The sequence below is a fragment of the Miniopterus schreibersii genome, assembly GCF_964146895.1.
Source record: "Miniopterus schreibersii genome assembly, chromosome: 10".
NCBI lineage: Eukaryota > Metazoa > Chordata > Mammalia > Chiroptera > Miniopteridae > Miniopterus > Miniopterus schreibersii.
Genome location: NC_138110.1, coordinates 48,986,399 through 49,010,009, shown reverse-complemented (window position 1 = coordinate 49,010,009; position 23,611 = coordinate 48,986,399). Strand labels below are relative to the sequence as shown.

General features: G+C 46.5%; 1 protein-coding gene across 2 annotated transcripts in view; it reads right to left on the bottom strand.

Annotated features, from left to right (window-relative positions):
• CHCHD6 (coiled-coil-helix-coiled-coil-helix domain containing 6) overlaps nt 1-23,611 on the bottom strand; it is a 181,972-nt gene that overhangs the window by 140,344 nt on the left and 18,017 nt on the right. The gene's annotated exons all lie outside the window — the stretch shown is intronic.

Genomic DNA, 23,611 nt, shown 5'->3' with positions numbered 1-23,611 from the left:
AAACTGAAGACTCATCTTACTCGACTGAGAAGTCAAGAAGAGGTAGGTTCTACAGTAAAGAGACAATGAGATATAATTAAAATTACCCCTAAAAGCCCTTAAATCCCCCGTGAAGTACACATACATATACATTCTTACATCTGATTCGATATGACAAGACATTTGTAGTACACACATACCACACAGTACAGTATACAAATAGAATATATAATTAAGGACCATGTTGTACAAAAAAATTTAACACTAAAATGAGGCTAAATATGGCAAGATGTTCAAACTATGGGAGAAACAAAAATGTAGATTTATGTTTCCCACCCCATATTCAGCAAAGGCAACAACCACTGGGGAAATGGTAGCCAAGCTCTCGGCCACTGAGATCTTGGATCTCAGATCCTAGCGTACCTTCCACACTGAGCTCTGTGATGCTGAGCCTAGGACCCTGCAAATCACATGTAGATATGAGAGTCTCTTCATTAGGGGGCACTAGAAGGAAACTGCAAGGATGGAGAAGAAAGAAACCAGCTCCTTTGTCTTCAGTGCTTCCTCACTTCTTCCTGTTTTGAGAAGCATCATCCCAGCAATGCTCCTTCACCAGAAGCACAGTGCTGACTCCAGTTACTCCAAAACCTGAAGAACAGACTTCATCACACATTCTACTGCTGGAGACAAAAGCCCCAACCTACCAGTCCCACTCCTTGAAACGCTTGAGTTTCCATGGGGTCCTTTCCTTCACCCAAGTTGTTTGGTTTTTTTTACTTTAAATAATTTTTTATTTTTCAATTCCAGTTGACATGCAATATTATATTAGTTTCAAGTGTACAATGCAGTGATTAGGCATTATGTAACTTATTAAGTGATCACCGTAATAAACCTACTACCCTTCTGACACATACAGAATTATTATAACATTGTTGACCATATTCCCTGTGCTGTACTTTACATCTCCTATGACTATTCTGTAGCTACCAATTTGCACTTCTTAATCCCTTCACCTTTTTTACCAAGCCACCCAACACCGCTCTCATCTGGCAACCGTCAAAATGTTCTCTGTACCTATGAGTGTTTCTGGTCCGCTTGTTTGTTTTTTAGATTCCCCATATAAATGAAATAATACACCATTTGTCCTCCTCTGTCTGACTTATTTCACTCAACAATACCCACTAGGTCCATCCATGTTGTTGCAGATGGCAAGATTTCGTTCTTTTTTATGGCTGAGTCCTATTCCATTGTATATATGTACCACTTCTTCTTTATCCATTCATCTATTGATGGACACTGAGGTTGCTTCCATACCTTGCCTATTGTAAATAATGCTGCAATGAACATATGAATGTATATGTCTTTTTGATTTAGTATTTTGGATTTCTTCGGATCAATACTCAGAAGTAAAATTGCTGGGTTCATTTTTGTCTCTTATTATAGCCTTTGTTTTAAAGTTTATTTTGTCTGGTATAAGTATTGTTACCCCAGCTTTTGTTTGTTTGCTTCCATTTTCATGAAATATTTTTTCCATCCCTTTACTTTCAGTCTGTATGTGTCTTTTCATCTAAGTGAGTCTCTTGAAGACAGCATATGTAAGGGTCTTGTTTTACTACTCATTCAGCATTCATATGTCTTTTGATTGGAACATTTAATCCATTTGCTTTTAAAGTAATTGGTGATAAATATGTATTTATTGCCATTTTATTATTTATATTTTTATCTTTTCTTTTTCTTCTTCTTAAAGAAGACCCTTTAACATTTCCTGTAACTGGTTTGGTGGTGATGAACTGCTTTAGTTTTTTCTTTCCTGGGAAGCTCTTTATCTGTCCTTAGATTCTAAATGATACCTTTGCTGGGTAGAATAATCTTGGTTGTAGGTCCTTGCTTTTCATCACTTTGAATATTGGTTGCCAATCCTTTCTGGCCACCAAGGTTTCTGTTGAAAAATCAGCTGACAGTCTTATGGGAGCTCCCTTATAGATAACTGCTTTTCTCTTGCTACTATTAAGATTCTCTCTTTGTCTTTAATCATTGGTATTTTAATTATGATGTGTCTTGGTGTAGGCCTCTTTGGGTTCATCTTGTTTGGGACTCTGCACTTCATGAACTTGTATGTCTACCTCCTTCACCAGGTTAGGGAGGTTTTCCATCATTATATTTTTTTCTTTGTTAATCTTCACCCAAGAATATTTTTTCCATTGACTTTTTTAGAGAGAGAGGGAGGGAGGGATGGGGGGAGAAAGAGAGAGAAACATTGATGTGAGAGAAACACATCAATTGGCTACCTCCCACACACGCCCCAACTGGGCAAGGGATCCAGCCTGCAACCAGGTACATGCCTTTGGCTGGAATCAAACCTAGGACCCTTCAGTCCACAGGCTGACACTCTAACCACTGAGCCAAACCCACTAGGGCCTTATATGGCCATCTTGGCCAGAACCCCCACCCTTCACCACCTGAGTTTTAAAGACTGCAACCTTTTCCCTTTGATCCTCCAGCTCTAGAAGTAGGAGTTGCTTCCTGGGGTCACTATCTCCATAACACCTCAGTGTTCTTGTCTTACACTTTTAATAACCTGGTTAACCTTATATCTAGTTATCGATTCTTGATATTAAATTCTCTCTGTTCAAATAATTGCTGTGGTTTCTGCCTCCTGGCTGGACCATAACTAATACAGCAGCAGATTACCCCTCTCTTTCAATTTTCAATTCTCTTTTTCTCTCTTTCTCTCAGAGGACATGAAGATGCAATTCGCAGGAAAAGAAAAACTCAGGCTGATAAACATGAATCTATTCAACCTCCACTTGAAACCAAAGAAATAAAAATTAATACTATGAGACATTAATTGCTACCTATCAGATCAACAGAGGTTAAAAAGGCCAATAATATGCAGTGCTGACCACATGCACCGTCATACAGTGTTGGCAGGAATGTATACTGGTATTGCCATTTTATGGAGAGAATTCTGACAGTATGTGTCAAAATCTTTAAAATTTAAGTCTTAAAAACAGACATTCCAGGAGGACATACACTTCTTCCTATTCCTTCTGGTAATACAGCTAAAATTCTGGACATTATATACACAAAACAAACAGAGAAGATCCTGAAAGGTGGAGAGAAAGAAGGTGTCAGTCTGGCTAGGGGCATCGGGATCCAAAGAATGACATGGCAGTGAATTGCCTAGTTTTCTCCTTGCCTCATTTATCCTGGACTAGGGTCTCCAGGGGATGTCAATGGGTATAAACAAAAAGACCCCAGAAAAGCCTGCTTTTTTTAGCCAAAGATTCAGGAAAGAAGCAGTCGAGCAGTCGAACAAAACAGAAACTTTTTAGATAACTACACTACTCCAGCCTAACACCACAAAAAAAAAAAATCACCCTGCAGCCACAGGCCTACCGGAGAGCCTGAATGTCCACCTTCACCAATCTGTGACAAGATGCCCTGCCACCTTCCCTGCTGGGGTGCTATCAGAGAATAACAGGTGAGAAAGCAGGTCCTTGACCACTATCCAGCAGAATCAACACCTCTCCCACTCCTGCAGTGTCAGTGGAGACCAGGTAGGAAACAATAACAAGAATCCCCCCCCCCCCCCCCGGCTCCCACCCAAACCAGGGTGGTGTTGCCAGAGACCTAGGAGGGAATCTAAACTCCTCATTCCAGGAATGTATACATGTGATAAAATGACACAGAACTATACCTACATTGTACCAATGTCAGTTTCCCACTTTTGATATCGAATTGCAGTTATGCAAGATGTAACCTTTGGGGACACTCCATGAAGGGTACATGGGGCATCTCTCTATGTTTGCAATTTCCTGTGAAGCTATAATTATTTCAAAAATAAAAGGTAAAAACAAAAAAGCCATTGCAAAGGAGCATGGGAGAAATTTCTGGGGAGAAGGACATGTCCTATAACTTAACTGTATTATTTTCCATACGAATAACTATATTAGAAACAGAGTATGATCATTTTATTATAGCTAGGTAGAAATGTTCTTGTTGTTAGGAGGTGAGATACGAGCTAAAGTAGTTAGGGATGAAATGACAATGCCTGCAGGTAACTCAAATGACTCAACAATAATGACACTGTCAGACATGGAGAACATTCTGGATTTGGCAGGCAGGACGAATCACTGGCATCTCTGAGAGAATCACTGTAGAGGAGTAATGATAAGGCCAACCATCAGATTACAAAAACTCCACAAATGAGCAGGCAATCAGAGCTACAAGCCATTGGTAAAAGGAGGGATGCTGGAGGATCAGTGGTGTGGGACTGGAGAGGTCAGGAAGATCTAACCACAAATTCAACAGAGCGTGTGAGAAGACATTGGAATCGAGCACAAAAGTGAAGGCTTACTCTGGAAGGGTGCTTATCACTTATTCTTTACTGAAGATCAATCAAAAGGTAAGGAGCTTAAATTACATAAGTGATAAGGGTTAGACAGAAGGAAGGACTTTCTGAAATACCACATTCAACCACTGACCTAGAAGGGGAGTTCAGGGTAGTTTCAGAGCAGCCCTTCCTCCAGGGTACCTGCTAGGGGACAGTCTTGCTGGGCCCTAGCATCCTCCTCCAGCACTTCAAAGGCTGCACATACCTCCTTGCTCAAGTACAAACCTGAGTAGTGGCTTGAGAATTAAAGCCAATTGCTAAAAATGAGTCAGCAATAAACTGGCTTAATAGAGACATAAAACCCAGATCTTAAGGTAAAAGAAAAAAGTCAGCTGCTTAAAGCAATCCCACATCCACCCCATGAGACCCTCTTTACAGAGGCCTCCGTTTAGCCAACTCGTTTCCTCTCAAGAAGAAAGCAATCATCCTCTACTGTGCCTACTTTCAGACTGAATGGATGGTCAAGAAGACACAGTGTAACATGCTTTGATTTGCTCTGGGAAATGAGATGCAGTTCAACACCACTATGATTTGTAAAGCCATTTACATAATTAAACATACAGACCAGTGACATGAGGAGGTAGATTTGGTTAATGGAGTTACAGTAGAGCTAAAAATAGCAAACAGCTACAAGCTGGAGGGACACTGGGGACAGCACCTGCTGATGGACACTGATGTCCATGGGAAGACTGTCAATTCACCAAGGGTGTCCTTTCTACTTAGCTGGAGCCTTTTAATTAAAATTTTAAAGCTCCCCATGGACATAGAGCAGCTGGTGGTGGCCTGTTTTACAGATTGCAAACTTAAGGTTATCAACAGGGCCACAGAGGGTTTGCAGGAGAGTTCACCCAGTCCTGAATTAAAGCTCAAAAACTAACAACCTGCATTCTCCAAAAGACTTGAGGGTATGTTCATCTGAATGGAAATTTGAAACTTGGTGGGCCTTTAGAGCACATTTAGCCTTTAGATTTACTTCATTTGTACCACACAATTTCTTTGCTCTCCTTCAATTCCTTCTCTTTTTTTTAAGTCTGAATATCTGCTGACATTTTAAAATTCCCATAAGACCCTGTATCTCCAGCTGAGCACTGCTAGGCCCATACTCCAGATCAACAGCAGGCTGCCCCGTTGAGAGGCTATGTGAGCTCCACAGTGCCCCAGTCCTCACCACCCCCTGTTATCTTCCATTGCCAATTCTCACCTGCATCTGTGGCCTGGTTGGCCCTGGAAAGCATTTACATGTGTAACTTTTGATCTAAACATTACTTAAAACTGGCTCAGGTTTCTAGCCTGTGCCACCTCATGGTGTTTACCCCAAGATATCTCCGTGCTGTGTAAGAGTAGCATTTCCTATTCAATCTTTTAAAAATACTTCCTGGCTCTGGTTTCAGTTTGGTGAAGGAATCTGCACTCTCTCTACTTCCCAACGATCTACACATGGTAAACAATGCAGCTCTGGCCTTACAAGGTGCAGAAACCTTTTGTTTGCTTTTTATTGTCTTTCCTAGTAATGCATTCCAATTTCCCTTTTACCCCTTCCTACTACCACCTCATCCCTGGGTTACCAATTTCAAGTATCTTTCCCTGGACCTGCCCAGACAGGTTACACCTTCTTTTCTGCAGGGAATGTCCCCAAGTACAACCTGAAATTTTATCATGGAAAACATAAATATTTGTTTGATTTTTTAAAGGTCTTTTTCTAAGCAGAAACACACAGAAGAAAGAGATAGAAATCTATAATACTATTAGTCAGTTCACAGGTATACAAGGTAGAAAAACCAAACATATGCAACATGATCGTTGCTTTCATTAACAAGATGCATGCAGATAACCAGACTAAGACTAAACCAAGAAGTTATGATTTGCAGACTACCAAGAAGGAAGCCAGAAAAGATGCTGTGCCCCTAGTGAGCGCCAGCTGCATGCCCAATATGCCACTGAGACGCTCCACCTCTCAAGGCTCCCTTGGTCTCCTGGATCTGATTGCTGTGGCCTCCGCAGGCCCTCCCACCTCACTTCCCACAGCTCTCCCCCACTCACACTGAGCAACCCTCTGGCCTCTTTGTTAGTCTTCAAGTTCACCAAAGCACCTCTGTACCTCAAGGTCTCCCCACTTGCTGTCCCCTCCACCTGGAAATGTCCTGCCCTAGATATTTTCCTGGGTCACTTCCTCATTTCTTTCACATTTCTGCTTAAATGTCACCTTTCTATATAAAGGTGACACCCCCTTTGGGGGTGACAAAAATGTTTTGGAGTTAGGTAGAGGTAATGGTTACACAAGAATGTGAATGTACAAAATGCCACTGAGTTAACACTAACATGTTATGTGTATTTCACCTTAGTAAAAAAGAAAAAAGCACCCTTCACTCTCCATCCCTCTTAAAACAAACCTTGTTTTTCTTCATATTTAGCATTTCACCTATTATCTATTTGTTTACTGTGGGTCGCCCTGTACTTATATTCCATACAACTCAAATATAAGCTCAAAGGATAAGAATGTATTCTGTCCACGTCATATCCCAGTACCAAGAACAGAGCATGGTGTACTCATGCTCTCATTTGTTGAGTGAACAAGTAAATGAATGATTTCTCATTTAGTCTTCACACTCTTCGAAGCTGCTAGCTGTTACAGATGAGGAAACTGAGGCCTTCTAGCCCTTCCAGCCTCTAGTGTGGGTATGACAGAGTGAAGGGAGAGCTCAGTTTACAAAGGAGATGCAATTCTGAAAAAACAACAACTGGTGAGACACAAATTCCATTTCCCCCCTGACCCGCGGCATACAAGTCAGGGTGGAGAGCCCTCCTGGATCCAGGAGGCATGAGCAGGCTGTTAAAGCAGCCGCTGCCTCCTCAGGGTGCCAGATTCTCCAGCAGCCTAGGGCTCCCCCAGCAGTTCTTTTGGAGACTAAGGAGAAGCGTTTTTTAATAATGTTCATCTTTCTCCTTCTACAAAAACTATCGATTCTCAATAGTGGGCATATTTAACAGAATCACCCAGGAGGCCTCTGCAATCTCTATTTCCTTTCTCCACCTCCCTCCGCCCCAGATTCTAATGCACAGCGGGGTTGTGGGTAAGACAGGGGGTGGCTGAGAATCCTGGCCACAGCCAGATAAGCCTGAAGGCCTGCCTTGTTTTGCAGCTGCAATTTTCATCTGGTTCTCCAGCATCAATACCTAGGGACCAGCTGCTGTGACTTGGGTTCACCTCCCTGAGCCTCAGTCATTTACAGAACAGACTGAGACTGTCCCTACCTAGCAGGTTAATTGTGAGGATAACTGAGAAATTACATGCCAAGCACCTAAACCAGGACCAGGCATAAGGAGTGGCTGTGTCTACACACACAGGCGTGGGCGTGCACATACATACAGACACAGTAGAGTACCTTGCACATCGAGCATTTCACAATAGTAACATACAACTGTTCCCATTTTATAAACTTAATGATAACACATTTTAATACATTGAGTTTACAAATAAAAGGAATGACCAGTATTCTTTTTTTAGACTAATGGAATGTTTCTTTTTCTTTTTTTTCCAAGCCACACAAGTATATCTGCCTTTAATGAGACAGTTGTGCCTACCTGTCAGGCCTAAATAATCGGGCTGCCAAAAAAAGAGCTACAGTGACTCAAATACAGATATATTGCAGAATCCCTGGGGAGCTTAGTGAAACTACAAGATTTCAAGGAACAGTGTGAAAGATGCTTCCTGATGCTATGCTGTGCAGCAGAGCCTCAGAGACGATTCTCCAGCTAACACTACCAAACAAGAGCTCAAGACAGATGCCCAGGAACTTTCAGACATGTGAACTAGCTCAGGTCATTGGGCAGGCCACCTAACCTCATCTAGGCTTCAGTTCTCCTGTACAGTGAGTGACAGCTGAGTGAGATGAACTCAGAACCTGTTCCCAGCTCTGGTAATTTATAATAATACATCTCCTTCCCTACTAAAGATAGTTCTGCTGCATGCCAGCCAGGACAGATCCTGCTCAGAGAGAAGAGTTTTACTCAACTCTAATTTCTTTTAACCCTTCCCCCTCCTCACATTCTCTCCTGGTACCATTTATGCCTGGTGAGCCTTCTTCTGTTCTCCCTGGAACCAGAACAGCTGGCTTACTCTTTTCTAGGCTATCATTCTTCATATACTTGAGGAGCTCTGATCCTCTCTGCAGTCTCCCTTTCCTCAGGATCTTAGAATATGACCACTCATTACCTCCGCTGGGAAGATGCCAGACCCAGGAAGACTGACAGCAGCCTCATTTCCTCCTTGTGGCCATCTCTTTGTCTGCTTTCAGCTTTTAACCTGGGGATCCTTCCAGGGTCAGCCTCCAAAGCCGAAAGACCGACGGTGCCTACCTTCATCTTCAGGGCTCCTAAACATGTCTAAAAAAGGTAGAGAATGGACTCCGTGGTGGCTGAAAACAAAATTCATCTGGTGATCCCTAAGGAGAGAGACATCAGGGTTCCCAGCGGCAGTTACACAGGCAAAAATCAATCTCCCCTGAAAACCAATTAGAGCGAGCACGCAGAATTTTCACTTTGGCAGTTGAGCTGCTCGAAGCAGCCTGCTTTGGAGAGGAAACATCAAGAAGAATGTTCCTGGACAGGCTGGGCTCCTTGCCCCAGCTCCCTCCTCTGCCAACAGCCAGCACCTTTGAAAGAGCTCCCCCAAGAGGAATGCCCCTGGGTGTCTTGGCATGGATGTGTGCAGGGCAGTTTGAACACTCCCCACGGGCTGACTCCCTGGCTTAGGAGCTGGCAGAAAGGAAGCGCTGACCAGAAGCCAGGTGCTGGAACGACCTCCAAGATGGAATGAAAGCTTACTGAGGACTTAACACATGCAAAGCACCAAGCAAGGCACTTTGAATATGTTTATACTCTGTCTGCAACAATCCTGTAAAGTATTATTCTCCCCATTTTACAGATGGAGTAACTAATGCCCAGACCACACAAATTGCCTAAGTATTTTCTGGATGTTCCTACCACTCACTACTTCTCTCTTAGAACAGTTTAGACTATGATTGGAAGACCTGGAGCTCTATTTGCTGAGACTATTTTATGGACTAACTGTAAACCAGAGATTATAGACCAAGGTCCCAGGGATTTCCGTGGTACTATGAACTCTTTAAAGATGCACATGGGTAATTCTAATAGGATCCCCCACTATACCTAGAATTTGCACACCACCTTCAAAGCTGTATTTTCCCAATAAAGGCTCTGGGGCAGGCAATCTCTATCCTCCCCATCCCCTCAGGAAAGCGGCCCCTAGTGAGTTTTGGATGGGACCAACTTCCAGTGGGGCTTGGCATCTATGTGTTCGCACCATCAAGACTCATGCTAGAGTGTCATAGCCCACCGAGCAGAAAGAACAAAGCCTGTTGGCACTTTCTTAGCCCACTGCTACGGAAAGGCTGCCCATGAAGGCTCTGGGCCATGTGCCTATAGGCCAGAAAGAAGGAGGGAGAGGCAAGGGTGGTGGGGAGAAGAAGATAAACACAGAAAAGAGAGGTAGGGGTGTCTATCTGGGAGAAGAATGCCAAGGGCGTGATAAGGCTGAGACAGCTCAGCAAGCTCTCCTAGAAGCTGTTTCCCCATCCAGTGATTACTCAGGATCCATCTGGATCGGATGGGCGAATGCTCTGCAAGCCAAGCTCTGGCAGGCATGGAGCTAAGGCAGGCATTCGGGCAGGCCGCAGCACGCTCACCGGAATATCATTAGGATGATCTGCACCGGGCCATGAGTCCCTGCACAACCCTCCTCTCCTCCTCCAGCAGGGCTCCTACTGCCAGGACCTTGGCTTCTCAGTAGAAATAACCAAGAAAGTCCGCGTTTGGACACCAACTTCAGGCTCCTTAAACCCAACAGCTATTTGACATGGGAAGTTAAAGTCACCACTATGTTAGTTGATTTCTCCAAGTCCCGTCTCTGGGCCTTGAAAAATCTCTTTGGCTGCCAAAACTGTGGCAGTCCATCCACCCACGGCAAAGTCAGAATCTGCTTGTTTTGCAAAAGAGAGCCAAAGAAAAGGCACACTGGGGGGTGAGGGTGGGGGTGGGGGGGAGGCACCAGTTCCAACAGGAATCTTCCTATCTTTCCTCCCATGTGAAGAAGACCACAGACTTGACTCTTAATTTGGCCTTAACTTCGGGTAATTGCCAAAGAGAAGTAATGTGACTTATCAGCTCTGGGAAGAAAGTAACCTGTGGTTAAGGAGTGAATGCCCCAGCGGGCCCAGCCCAACCCATCCTAAAACCCCAACATTTCTTATTCCTCATCTGCTCCCAACTGTTACTCCTCTACATTTTCGGCATCCAAGCCAAGCCATCAGCAACTTTCTGGATGAGGAGTAGAATACTGCAGGAGAGGAGGGGAGCCCCCCCACCCCACACACCCCCACACACCTCCACACCACAGGCCACTGAAGGGGCTGGAAGGCAGGATGCCTCCCCACTGGGCAGCCTCATCCAGTAATCTGCACCAGTTCCCAGGGCAGCCACAACAAAGGGAAGCTTCAAGGGACAGACAAAGGCAAAACCCTGGGTCTCCCAACAAAAGGTGAAGTGGGTAATGGGAAATCCAGCTCAGAATAATGGGCCTTTGGAGCATTCTTAGCTAAATCCAGGCCCTCAAATGGAGCACATCAGGGGAAGGGGTCTGCCCTCCCTGCCTGCTCCCAGGACTCCCAGCCAAAGGCTGGCCCAGGACTGCCACCTAGAGGGCCCAACACACAGTACAGGGAGAGGCTCCAGGACAACAGGGCCTCAGACTTCATTTAGAAAGCACAGTGGTTTTCTCACTGTGGCAACAACCAAAATCGTTACCACACACTTCCCGGGGACCAGTGGCAGGAAGAAAAGTGGGAAGGAGTCAGGTGATTTCTTCCCTACCATTCCTAAACCTGGACAAGCAGCACCTGCCCCAGAGCCTTCCCCAAGCGAGCACCAGTAATGCAACGGGCAGATACACAGCAGCATGCTGACCTCCTGCCCCCCAAAACACAGGATCTGAGCTCTAACTTTTAGTGCTAAGATTTTGGTCCAAACCCCGATGTAAAGTCCTTAGAACAGAAAATCCTTTACATGGCCATCAAATGAGCAGTTGGGCAGAGAAAGGAGCCTTGGTGGAGAAGAGCCTGGTAAATAGCAGAGAGCTGTGCAGACATATGGGACCTGTGTAGCCCCTTCAACTGTGAACAACCATGAGGACATTTACTGAGTCCTAGTGCATGTCAGGCACTCCCCTAAGCACTTTATATACATTATTGCAAGAAATCCTAGTAGCAATCTAGGAAATGGGCAAAACTGTAATCCCTGTTTAACAGAAGGGACAACTGAGAGGTGAAAGGACTTAACCAAGGAGCACAGCTAATAAGCAAGACTTGATCCTAGTCAATCTAGCCTGAGTCCAGGCTATGCCAATGCGTCCAATTCCAATTCCAGCTGCTGGATATAACAAAAAACTCTTGACCTTAAAATTCACAAAACCCAGGTCTGCTCTGACCAGAGGGTCCAACAAAGGAGCAGAATCCTATAATTCTAGGGGAGCAGAGATAAGAATCCAGTTAGGCAATGCAGGCAAATTCTTCTTAGGAAGAAAAAGCAACTATGTTCAAAGAAGTGCTATTAGAGGCCAGGAGGAAAACACCAGTCTCCCCAGAGGCCCTGCCAGGCTGCACAAAAGATAAATCACACATTCCCTTTCTCCAGTCCTGGTGGTGACTCTAGGGAAAACCAAAGGGCAAGACAGATAAGAATGCCCTCCTCCACACAATCTCTCTCTCCCTTGCTTCCAGAGCCTCTGGAGGTCAAGAGGGTCGTACTGGGGTCAGTACAAAGCACCAACAGCCTGCCCTCTGTCAGCTGCATTTTCCCATGGAGGAGGCCAAAGCTGAGGTTGTGACAGTGCCCCTGGTCCCTGGACAAATTTCATAGTCTTTATTAGCCTGGGAGAACTGCCTGTTAGAAGAACTTTTTGTTTATGGTGACAGATGGGGCAGTGCTAATGGGTTGCCTTTAACTGGAATGCAGGAAGTTCAGGCTCATTGCAAAGGGAATTAGCATTAAAGCTGGGTGGGTCTGCTCACTCAGGGGAGGGCTTGGTAGGAAGCTGGGGACCTCACACTCCAGAGGCGGCAATGCTCAACCAGGCCCAGGCCCTCCAGTGAGCCTCCAGTGCTAGTGGTCCACGCCAGCTTGGACCCCTAGTCCATCTCTTCTTCCAGGTTCAACTTCCAGGAGGGAGTCTCTAGTCCTGGAGGACTTCTCCTCTCTCACTCCATCTGATCTGCTGGAAAACACCGTCCCCCTGTGAGTTCTGGCCAGGCCCAACTGTGGACAGATGGTCAGGGAAGAGCCTGTCTGAGGTTTCAGTGAAAGGCTTCAAGGCCAGCTGCCTAGAAGGCCTGCTGACCACTAGGAAGGAAAAATCAAAGACAACTCAACTCTGCAGGAATATCCCCCTTTGCTACTCAGAACCACCTCCCATGAATGGGTGGAGCCAAGAGCATTATATCTTCTCTGGGGCCCTTTACTGCTAAACGTAGAGAACTGAGCAGTTATCACAATAGCAAAAATAGTTTGTAAATGACTGAAGCACATGTTTAGGAAGAAGACAGGTTATGTTCTGGACATCTTCAGTTGGAGGTACCTAAAGGCACCAGGAGAGACGTGTCCAAGTAGCACCTAGAGACGCAAAGCCCTGAGCAGAGGTCCGGCCCAAGGCAGATGTAGGGGGCATCTTTGAGAGAACGATGCCACAGACAATAGTGGCTGATTTCCAACTGTCCCCTGACACCCATTCTTCCCTTCTTCCAGTGAACAGTGTTTCGGGGGCACCCAGCTAGACTACATTTCTTAAGCAACCTGTGGCTAGGTGTGGCCATGTGACTGCCTTCTGGAAATAAGCTATGGCCAGAAATAGCATCCAGGTCTCACCCTTAAACAACTGAGTGGGTGTAAGCCCTCTTGGCCTCTTCCCTTTCTCACAGTCTGGGAACCAGAAAAACTGGAGCAACCACCTTAAACCCACTGGTGCTGAGGCTGGCAGAGCCCCCACCTGCCCTGAACTACCCACCCACCTCTAGACTGTCACATGAAAGAGGAATAGATGTATCTAGGGGCCTCTTTGTTATAGCAGCTCAGTCTCTGCCCTAACTGATACTAGGACCATGTGTGGACAGCACATCCATTTGAGTGGGTAGAGGCCAGAAGAGCAGAGATGGTTCATGCCCCTAGGTAACCCTTGTCAGCAAAAAGCATCCAGCTCCAGCCAGAAGTTCCATTCTTCCTCTAGGTCTTAGCTCACATGTCTGTTCTTCAGAGAAGCCGTTGCTGATCTCTATCTAAATTAAGTCCCTACCGTTTCTCTCTCTCTAAATACCTTGTTCTTTAACAGCATCCTACTTACCTTAGTTTATAATTCAATGGATGTTTACTTGTTTAATGTCTCTCTCTCCAACTGGGCCAGGACATGTCACTTCTGTGTACCGGCGATCGTGCCCTTTGGTAAACATGTGTTGAATGGATAAAGCATGCAGAATGGAAGGCACAGAGGTTGACAAAAGTGAGAGTTTAAAAACGGGGTAGCTCCTCAGTGTCAAATACCCCGTGGAGGAAACATGAAGAAGGAAAGTTGTCAGACTTATTGGAAAGAAGAAAGTGGTAGTTTCTGAAAACAAAGTATTAATGGAAGCGAAAGCCAAATTATAATAAGTTTGAGAAGTGAGGTTATGATTTTATCACTATAATTTCAAAACACTACAATAAAGGAAAGACCCAGGTTGCAACTAGAGAAGCTGCTGGAAAGTGTGCACTGGTTTCAGACAGGGAGGAGCTCAGTTTGGGGAGCGGGAAGGAAAGAGGGCAAGCTCTAAGGGCATAGGAAGGGCTAGATCCACACTGGCAGCGGATGAGGCACCTTTGAAGACGATGAGAAGAGGGTGGCGAGGCAAGGACAGAGAAAGCTGAGTTGGAGCTAAATAAGACAGTGGATGCGGTGAAAATACCACAGAAGCCAGCTGGAAAGGAGTGACAGGAGGGATGAGCCAGAAGCAGAGAGGAGGTCAGAACCCATGACCCAGGCCTGGTGTGTAACTTCCTCTTGTGGCCCTCAGGAGCCTAGGCCCAGTGCAGAAAAAGCCAATGGTGGGATTTACCCATGACTGAAATCTGGCAAAGTGGAAGTAGAGGAAGGACATCGGAATGAAGGGAAGGAGGGAAGGGAAAGAGGGGGCCGGCTGTAACTAGCTGTCAGTACAGTTCCTGCAAGGCAGGGAGGTGCCTGGGGCCAGGAGACACAAAAAGGGTGAAGATAAGGGTTCAGGGGAGTGAAAGAAAAGCGTTTCAAAAGAAGGTTTCTGATTTAAGATGTACCAACAGAAAACTTAGCTGTACTAGAAGGAAGACTGAGAAATATAATCAGCTTTAGACCTCGCTAAGAAAATGTTTAATGACTCTTGTTGAGGACCTACTACAATGCAGACATTTCCCTAGATGCTAAAATACTAAGCCTATGGCCTGCATGCATTGTTGCTTCTCACTTACAGCTGGGGAAACTGAAGATGCACGAAGATATCCACACGGTAATCAGTAGAGAGACACAAGCACAAGTCTCTCTACAACACCTAGAGGACCACTGTTGACCATATCAAGGCCCAGATATTCTAAGTCATTCTTCTCCTGGGTTTTATAGACTCCAATCAGAAAAACTGGGGCCTCACTAGCAGCTTTAGAGGAGGAATAAGGAGATGAGATGAAGGAGAAAAAAGAAATGGCTCCAAAACTTCAAACGTCTCCAAAGAGAAGCCAGTGGTCCCAGCAGCCCTATGCGGTTATAAAGGGTCTTCCCCGTGGACTGGGACCAGGATGAGAAACTTGGGGCAAGATAACCAAGACTGGGGTAAAGGTTCTCCTGGTCCCCCTGGGCCACCTTGAGACCCCACAGACCCCCCCAAAAAAGTCCAGCCAGGCCCTCCTGTCAGTGCCAGCAGAGCTCACACAGCAGTGACATAAATAAGAAGCCCTGAGGCGGCAAAGCCCGCTGCTCGGGGAGCAAAGATTAAGGAAGCACTGCAGAGAAGCAAGAAGGGGAAAGGGAAAAAAGGGAAGAAAGGAAACCTGCTGCAAACCCAGCTTCCTAGAGTTAACAGTCTTACTCATTTCTCTTCAAAAACCTCTTCAGAAGAGGTTAAGTACACAATAGGCTATCGAAAGCACCAGCCCGCACGGCTGCTTGAAATTCCACACGTGCTCCCTGGCTATGTATTTCTATTAATGTCCAGTGTGTGTCAGCATGAAGATAAGGTGCCGACATCATGTCCGACTAGTCAACTAGAGAATGGGCCCCATGTTCCACATTGTCTGACACTCGGGAACCCCAAGAATAGAGGCTCTTCAGCAGAGCTTGCCCTGCGCTCACTGGCACACCTACTGTGGTGGCCAGCAAGGATGGAGGTGCAGAGGAGAAAGTCGGGGCCATAGCAGGGGAGACGGCGGGGGCTATGGGAAAAATCCACGTAGGGCTGTGTTGGGAAAGGGTACGAGACAGGGCAGAGTCAGCACAGTAACAGGAGAATAGGAATGGGTGACTGACTGCCCTGCAGCTGGGTGAGGCTAATGTGGGGGTGGAGGTGAAGGTGGGGGTGGGGAGGGTGAGCCAGTGAGCTCCTGAGAGCCCCTCCATGGAGACTCCTTCCTGGCGGCTAGTCCCAGTGGCATCAGAGCTCTGTTGGGTGTGAATCACACAAAAGCCTTGCACACAGAGCTGCTCTGCTGGGCTCTCCCCCTTAGCTGCTCCCCACCCCACCCCCCTCAGGCCCAGCAAAGAGCAAAGCACCAGAATCCTGCAGAGAAATCCTGCTGGACTCAGCAAAGCAAGGAGGGAGGAATTGTTGCCAAGAGTTGGGGTGTTCTGACTCCACTAAGAATGAGTGCAAGTGGGCTCTCCCCTCAGCCTCACAAGCCCAGGACTCATAAAAAACACTTCAATCTGGGCCTTGAGGAGAACACAGACCAGGATGCTGGAGACATCAGAGCAGCAGCACCTCCTCTCCCAGCTCAAATGGACCTTGGGAGTCAGGAGATAATCCCAGTAGAATCTGGATGGTCTGCTTCAGGATAAAGGAGCACAAGGTAGAGAGGGATGTGCTACTGGTACTGCTGATAATGACACCAGCTCAGGTGAAGGAAGCCAGGACTCAGTAACAGCCACCATGCCTGCCCTTCGTGTCTTGTCTCTTCTCCGCCATGGTAAAAAAAACAACAGTCCTCTCTTCTATCTTTTGGATACGGATTAGTCACCTGTTCAGCTTCTCTTCCCCTGCATTTGGGGGGAGTTGGCACAATGCAAAGAAAATGAACTGGCTATCTTCCATTAGCCGGCCAGCATGCGGGATATTCTGCTTACATTATGTCACTGAAGCATCCTAACAACTCTAGATGTTTTCCATTCGACACGTGAGGAAACTGAAGCTTGCAGAGGTTAAGTAACATGTCCAGCATCACGGAGATAGTACTTGGGGAATCTGGGTCCAAATCTACAGGGCTCCTTCTGCACGGCCATGCTATAGAAGATGCTGCTCACTCCCTGACCAGTGTCCAGCCCCTTCTTCATTAATTACATAGCCCTAATTGTTGGGGGGGGGAATCAAGTGTCCAGCTAAAATTACTATCCTCTTTCAGCCAAAGGTTACCCTGTGACACAGTTCTGCTAGTGAGAGTCCCTGGGGAAGGTATCCCTCCTACATAAAACAATAAAACTTCACTAGGAAAAGGCTTTTGGCCCTTCTTTCTTCCAGACTAGAAATCTGCCATGATGCCTGGAGGCACAGTAACCATCCTGCAGCCCTGAGAAGAGCCGCACTGAGGATGGCGGGTCAGAAGGAAAGGAAGATGACAGTGGATCCCTCCTGATGCAATGGGCCACCACACCTGCCTCGGCTCTCTGCCCTGGACTTCTTGTTTTCCTATGATGAACAATCCCCACTGTTCCAGCCACAGCCACCTGGGCTGCCATTACAGCCAAAACTGCTCCTGATTGGTACACATTTTGCTCTATCTGAGAGCAATCATCTTGGCACCCAGACACGGGAGATGGGGACCTATCTCAGCCACTGAGTGGACAAAGAAGTAAAGGGAAAAATTTGAGACTTTTCTCCTGTCCCATTTATTGGAGTTTGCCAGCCAAATAATCCCTTTTCAATTCTTTACCATGCTAGTAGCCAGCAATGGCATCTATCCAAGAGGGCAAACACATTCTGCTTAACTGACAAATCTAAAACATTTTTTCACAAAAAGAAAGAGGCAGAATGATAGTTCCCCAAAGACTACATGAATAGAAAACACAAATAGACTTAAAATAAACCATGCCCTGCTAATATTCCCAGCCCTGCTAATATCCTAGGGGCACGCATGGAAGTCGGCAGGCACCAGCCAGATTTCACACAAGCAGGACAGAAAAGGAGAATATTTTGCTGCCAAGATCATTTAGGGCTATAGGGTCAGCCCCCTTGAACCATGGGCAGAAGAGAGTGGCAGGGCTGGCGAGCAACACTATTCCAAAGAAGAGGAATGGAATGGGTACAGAGCAGGCCCAAACAGCAGGCACTGCCTCAAATGGCCTGCACCCTTTCAGAGGCCAGGACGGCCAGCACACACTGTCTGACTCCAGCTATGAGGATGGCTCCAGTTCTGAGGTCAGGTTTCCCTACAATTTTAGGCTTACACACAGCTGCACAAGAGCTACTCAAAATACAAAAGCTCCAAACTCTCAGTAGGTCAGTCAAGTGCCACCTGCTGCTTGGATGCCTCTGGCAGCTGGCTCAGGTCACCCCCCTCTGCTGGTGGGTTTTTGCAAGGAAGTCTGTAGCTCAGATCCCTTGGAGCCCGTCAGGCACACAAAGGCCAAGAAGCCTGGCTGAGGTCAGCAGTTGAGTCCCTCAAGAGGCTTAAGAGAAAAAGCTTCTTTCATAGTTCTCTCCAGATCCCAGCCCTAGCTGTCAGCCTCTTTAGCTCATCCCTGGTGCTAACAGACATTTTGGTAGAAATGCGATCTGCTAATTAGAAACAATGACGCCAGGAATGGAACCGCAATCATCCATTTGCCTAACAAAGTTAACAGATAATGAGGATTTCCAGCTTCTGTCAGCACACAGCAGAGGTCACCTGAGCTAGCATGAGAGCCGGGGAGGGGAAAACAAAAGGCATCTGCAGATCTGTGAGGAGGCAAAGGGAAGGAGGCTGCACAGATCCTAATCAGCCCAGGCTGAGACACCTACTTGGAATTCCAGCTTACCTAGAAGAGTACTCAAGCACATCTTGCACTACCCCAAAGTGTTGGGATCTCCCTTCCCACCTCAGGGCCATTCTGGAACAGTCAGTTTCTGAAATCCCCATGTTTTAATCTGACAAGTCCACAGAGCAATAGTTTTCTTTAAAGAGGAGTCCACAAGTTTTCCACTTTCTACTAGGATTCAAACAGCTGGAGACCACTATTCAGTGGTGCTCCACTGAAAACATCCTGGTGACCCTGTCCAGACGAACCCTGGGCCCCTCTCAACCCCATCTCTCTACCCATCCCCTCACTCTAGTCCTGCTCCTCCTCACTACCAGGGAGACCACCACCTTCTGGGTGGCACATAAAACAGCTGACAGAAAGGCAGACTTATTTACCCCAAGGACATCATCACAGTGCACTTAATGAGGTGCACAAAAAACAAGAACTGAACAGGCTTTTCAGGGATAACCTTCGGGTCTGTTGGGCCGCCTGGGGGCCATGTCCCCATCACCAGAGAAGCAACTACACTGCAGCCCCCTCCTGTGCTCCGGTGGCTTGTGAGTCCAACAGGCCTTATGAAGGTTTCTTTCGGTTTCTGCCACATGCCTCCAGCATTACAGGGGCTGCTGCTGCAAGGAACCGAGAGCCTGGGCTCTCACACAAGTCAGGTTATTGCTGGGAGTCTGATGGGTGCCATTTGGCATCCCCCATGTCCCATGACAATCACCACCTGGCCTCTAGCAACATTTTCTTATGCCCAGTCCCCTAAAATGCTGAGTCTAGCTCACCCAGACCTCTCCCAGGGCATATGGTACCAGCAGACAGCTGATTCTCTTTCCTAGCTATCCTCACCAAAGAAAAAAGTTCCTGCTTTCCTTTGAGGCTGAGAAGTCTGATAAAGGCATCCAGGTGGTCAGCAAACTGTGTCAGGGACAGGGCCATTAGTTACCTGATGAATGTTTCAAACAGCAGAGTCCCTGCCCAGGGAGCCACAGCATCAATGGGAACACTCCATATCCCTTAGTGGTCCAGATAGCAAAAGGGGCTGTGAGTCCCTCCCTCTGGTGTCCCTGGCTCCCACTGTTAGCCCAGGAGCTAGCTCTGGCCCTGTTGTGCCAGCACCACATAGGAGCTGTTAAAAACACAGATTCCAGGGTCAGGGCAACAAAGAATCTAACCCAGTTGTTTCCAGAGTGAGAACCAAGTGTGTATTTCTACCGAATTTCCAGTTGATTCTGACGCACAGCGGCTGAGACGCTGGGCAGAGATGGACAAAGAGCGAAGTGAAGTAGGTAAGACAGTTGGCAGCAGCAAAGCCACCGTAGGGCCCTCATTCTACACCTGTAACACACATCTGGGAAGCCCCAAGGCCTCTACTCATAAAAAATGTGTTTCTGTGAGGCTCTACCTCTCTTTTCAGACAAATGGTCAGAGGCCTACATGGCTGTTCTGTTCTAAGAATCAGTTCACATCAACTCTGTGTCCTGGGTACACAAGTGGAGGTGAAGAAGAGAACAAATTATAACACTGCCAACAATGTGAAACCCTGTCTACCCCCATTCCACAAAGAAGGAAACAATGTAACGGAGTAAAAGGATCCCAGTAGCAGGCATTTGGATGCAGTGCTCTGTCTGCCTCACTGTCCCAGAATAACCTGTCCGCTTCCTCAAGCACCTGGGTGCCAGCAATTAGGTTACCTGCTCTCCTGGTCGATCCTCACAACCACCCACAAGACGGGCACCCCAATTCAGTCTTCACACACGAAGGGCCATCCCTGGACTTAGTGCCAGACTCAGGCTGTGAATGGATGCCATGTCCGGATTTTATGCCCTCCCTCTCCGCCAATTTGTATAAAATATATGAGAAAGAAAATCTAAGTTCTTTTTTTGGTGTGCAATTGGCTAAAAATATAGTTGAACCATTTTTCATGCAAGCCTATCTGTAGTTTCCTTTTCTCCAAGGCCAGATTACTTTAACTTTGACCTTAATAAATAAAAACCCAGGAGGCCTCACAATGCTCCTTCCAACTAATTATTCCACCTCTCTAAAATAATGAAATGTACACACCATTGCTCTTTGAGCAAATGTGGCTGCAGGAGCATAGAGATGGTCTGCTGCGTGGTATGTCCCTTTATACCTGGCTCTGGGAGATTCTACCTGTCCTGTAGATGGACTGACCCTATACGTTAGTTGCCATATGGGCCTAAACATTCAGAAAAGGAATGAGATAAGTCATTTTACTTTGCCCTTTTCATTTTCCCTGGGGGGTGAAGAGTGCTTCAAAGCAATGATAATAACAAGGAAGAGTGGAATAAATTCGGTTATCAGAATCTTCTTTTTTAACTATACTGTATAAAAGACTTGGATGTGGGGAAGAACTGAATGAGCACCCTCCACGCACACCCCCAAGGAACAGGTGCACAGGGCCTGCTGGCACCTGAGAGCCAGGCAGGAGATGGAGAGAAGCCCTATGGTACTCTATTCTTTCTTATTTCTCTCTAGAATGTTTTGGACTCCAAAACATTGATTTGGACACCAAATTTCCTCCCCTAATTCAGAGAGAAGCACACCTCACACAGGCTCCATTGACATCCAGGGCCATCGCCCCAGTTATAACTGGGGCTTTACCAGTCGGCAAGTGGAAAGAATCAGGCATAAACATGCTCAAAAACAGTTCATCACTGATGCTCTAGAGGGGAAATCATAACACGTCTCATCAGAAGTAGGTTATAAAAATTATTACCTTTCCTTGTCATTAATTTTATGAACTCTTTCCAATAATGAGCTGAAACATTCCTTCATGCAGAAAGGGATTAAAAAATCAATATTGTAAAAGTCAGAGGCAAAGAGACAGGGCAGAAGCGCACATTAAATGTCAAACTGCACTCAGGCAACACAAAAGGAAACCCTTCAGGCAAGGCTGCAGGTTCACGGGTGCGGGGCTTGAGGACACTAATCAGAGGAGCCACCAAGAACAAGTGGGCAGCCAGCTCATTCAGCCAGCGACCATGCCTTGTCTCCCTTGGGGTGCAACCAGCTCATTCAGCCAGCGACCGTGCCTGGTCTGCCTCGGCGTGCAGCCTGGCCTCCTGGTGAGGAGGACATGCTGTGATCCCAACACCCTTAAGTGCTCTGCCTAGCAAGCTCCTTCAATCCTTGTATCTGGAAGACGCAGGTGAAGAAAGAAAATTCTCTGTGCTTCTGTTCAGGTTCTTCTCTCCATCTTTCTCCTCCTATTTAAATCCTACAAAGCACAGTTTTGAAATTATCTCCACAAAAAGCACATGCTAATAACTACACCAACCCACTATGGAAGTGATGGCTACAGCTTCACTCAGCATCTAGGTGAGTACCTCGTGCCCCTAATGACTTACAGAACAGGGCCTGGTACTAGCTTCCCTTCTCTGTTTGCACTGAGTTTTGAATGTGGTTGTAAGCCTTTAAAACTGGGCTCTGCATCTGCTATAGCACCAAAACAGAAACCAACACCAGCTAACTGAAACAAGGGAGAGTTGATAGCAGGTTACCAGCAGATGATCCAATCCTCAGGAAGGCCAGAGGACCAGACAGAAACCAAGGGCAGCCTCACAGGATGACAATCCTGGTCAGTCATGCAACAAAAAAACCCACCCTGGCCCCCTACCCTGGTCTCTTCACTCAGTCAAAACTGAAAGTCCCCGGAGAGAGGACCTGACTGGCTGCCCTTGGGCCAGTGCCCAGATCCTGCCTGTACCATGGCAGGGGGAAAGAAGAGACCTAGCTTCCATAGAGGAAGTTGGGCATTAGAGTTGCAATCCCAGCAAGATGATGCAACATCAGGAAACAAGTAAGTTCCCAAAAGAAAACAGGGCAACCAAAGGCATGAAGAAATGGATGCTGAAGTCAAAAAAATGGGAACGCCCACCAAAGTAGTTGCTAAACATCTTCAAAACGAAGGAGGTCGCTTGCTTCGCTATGCCCAGGAACTCTGGTTCCGAAGCCCATACTCATCCAGAGATCTGGGGGCGGGAGTCAAGTAAGGATGTTATCTCCTTTACTACAAAGTCACCCTTTATTTAAAAAAACCTACTGAAGGTCATTTGTGTTGCTTCCCACTTATACAGGTTCTCTTGCAGGGACATTCTGAGAAAGCAGGGCCCAGCTTTCTCCTTTGCAGGTGGAGAAGGGAAGCTGTAATTAACACATTCACTGTAATTAACACATTCCAGGTGAGAATAGATACCACACCTGGAGGCTGCGATTTTCCATGCTAGATCACCGTCCTAGGTGGCCAACTTCCATTGCTCATGCCATATTGATTAACCCTTCATCTCCAGGACCAGGGTCCTTCTGACTTGGTTTTCAGGCTGCCTGCAAAGGGGTGACAACCTGCCTGTCCCTCAGAGACTAACTGCAAGAGCCTCTAAAACTGTGTTCTCACTCCAGTTTCTCTCTACATTAATTGATTCTTCACCAGGATGCCACGGGGTTCTAAAAACATAAGTCAAATCGCATTGTTCCCATCCTTATGAATTGGGAATCCTCTGCAGTTTCAGAGTCACTGTGGGCTATATTGTGGGTGAACCACTCAAGGTATCCGAGGCCTTCCCTAATCTGTCTTCATACCTCACTCACTTCTCAGTGTCCTATCAACTCCAGGATATGCACCTGTCTCAGCCCAGCTGCTCCCTCAGCCTGGGGGCTCCACATTGTTCAAGGCTGAGGTCAAATGCCATCTCTTCCACCAGCAGTTGGCACCACTGCCTTAGCATTCCTAAGCATATTACCTTTACCTCCATTTCACACTTAATGTAACCAATTTGGCCTTTTCCAAAGTGTTTGGTATAAGTCTATCTTCCCCACTAGACTGAAAATTTCCCAAGGGAGAGGACCCTACATTGTTCGTATTTCCCAGAGGGCCCAGTCCAACCAGAATTTCTTATGTGACTACTGCACACTTTGAACATCTGTGCACTTACAGCAGA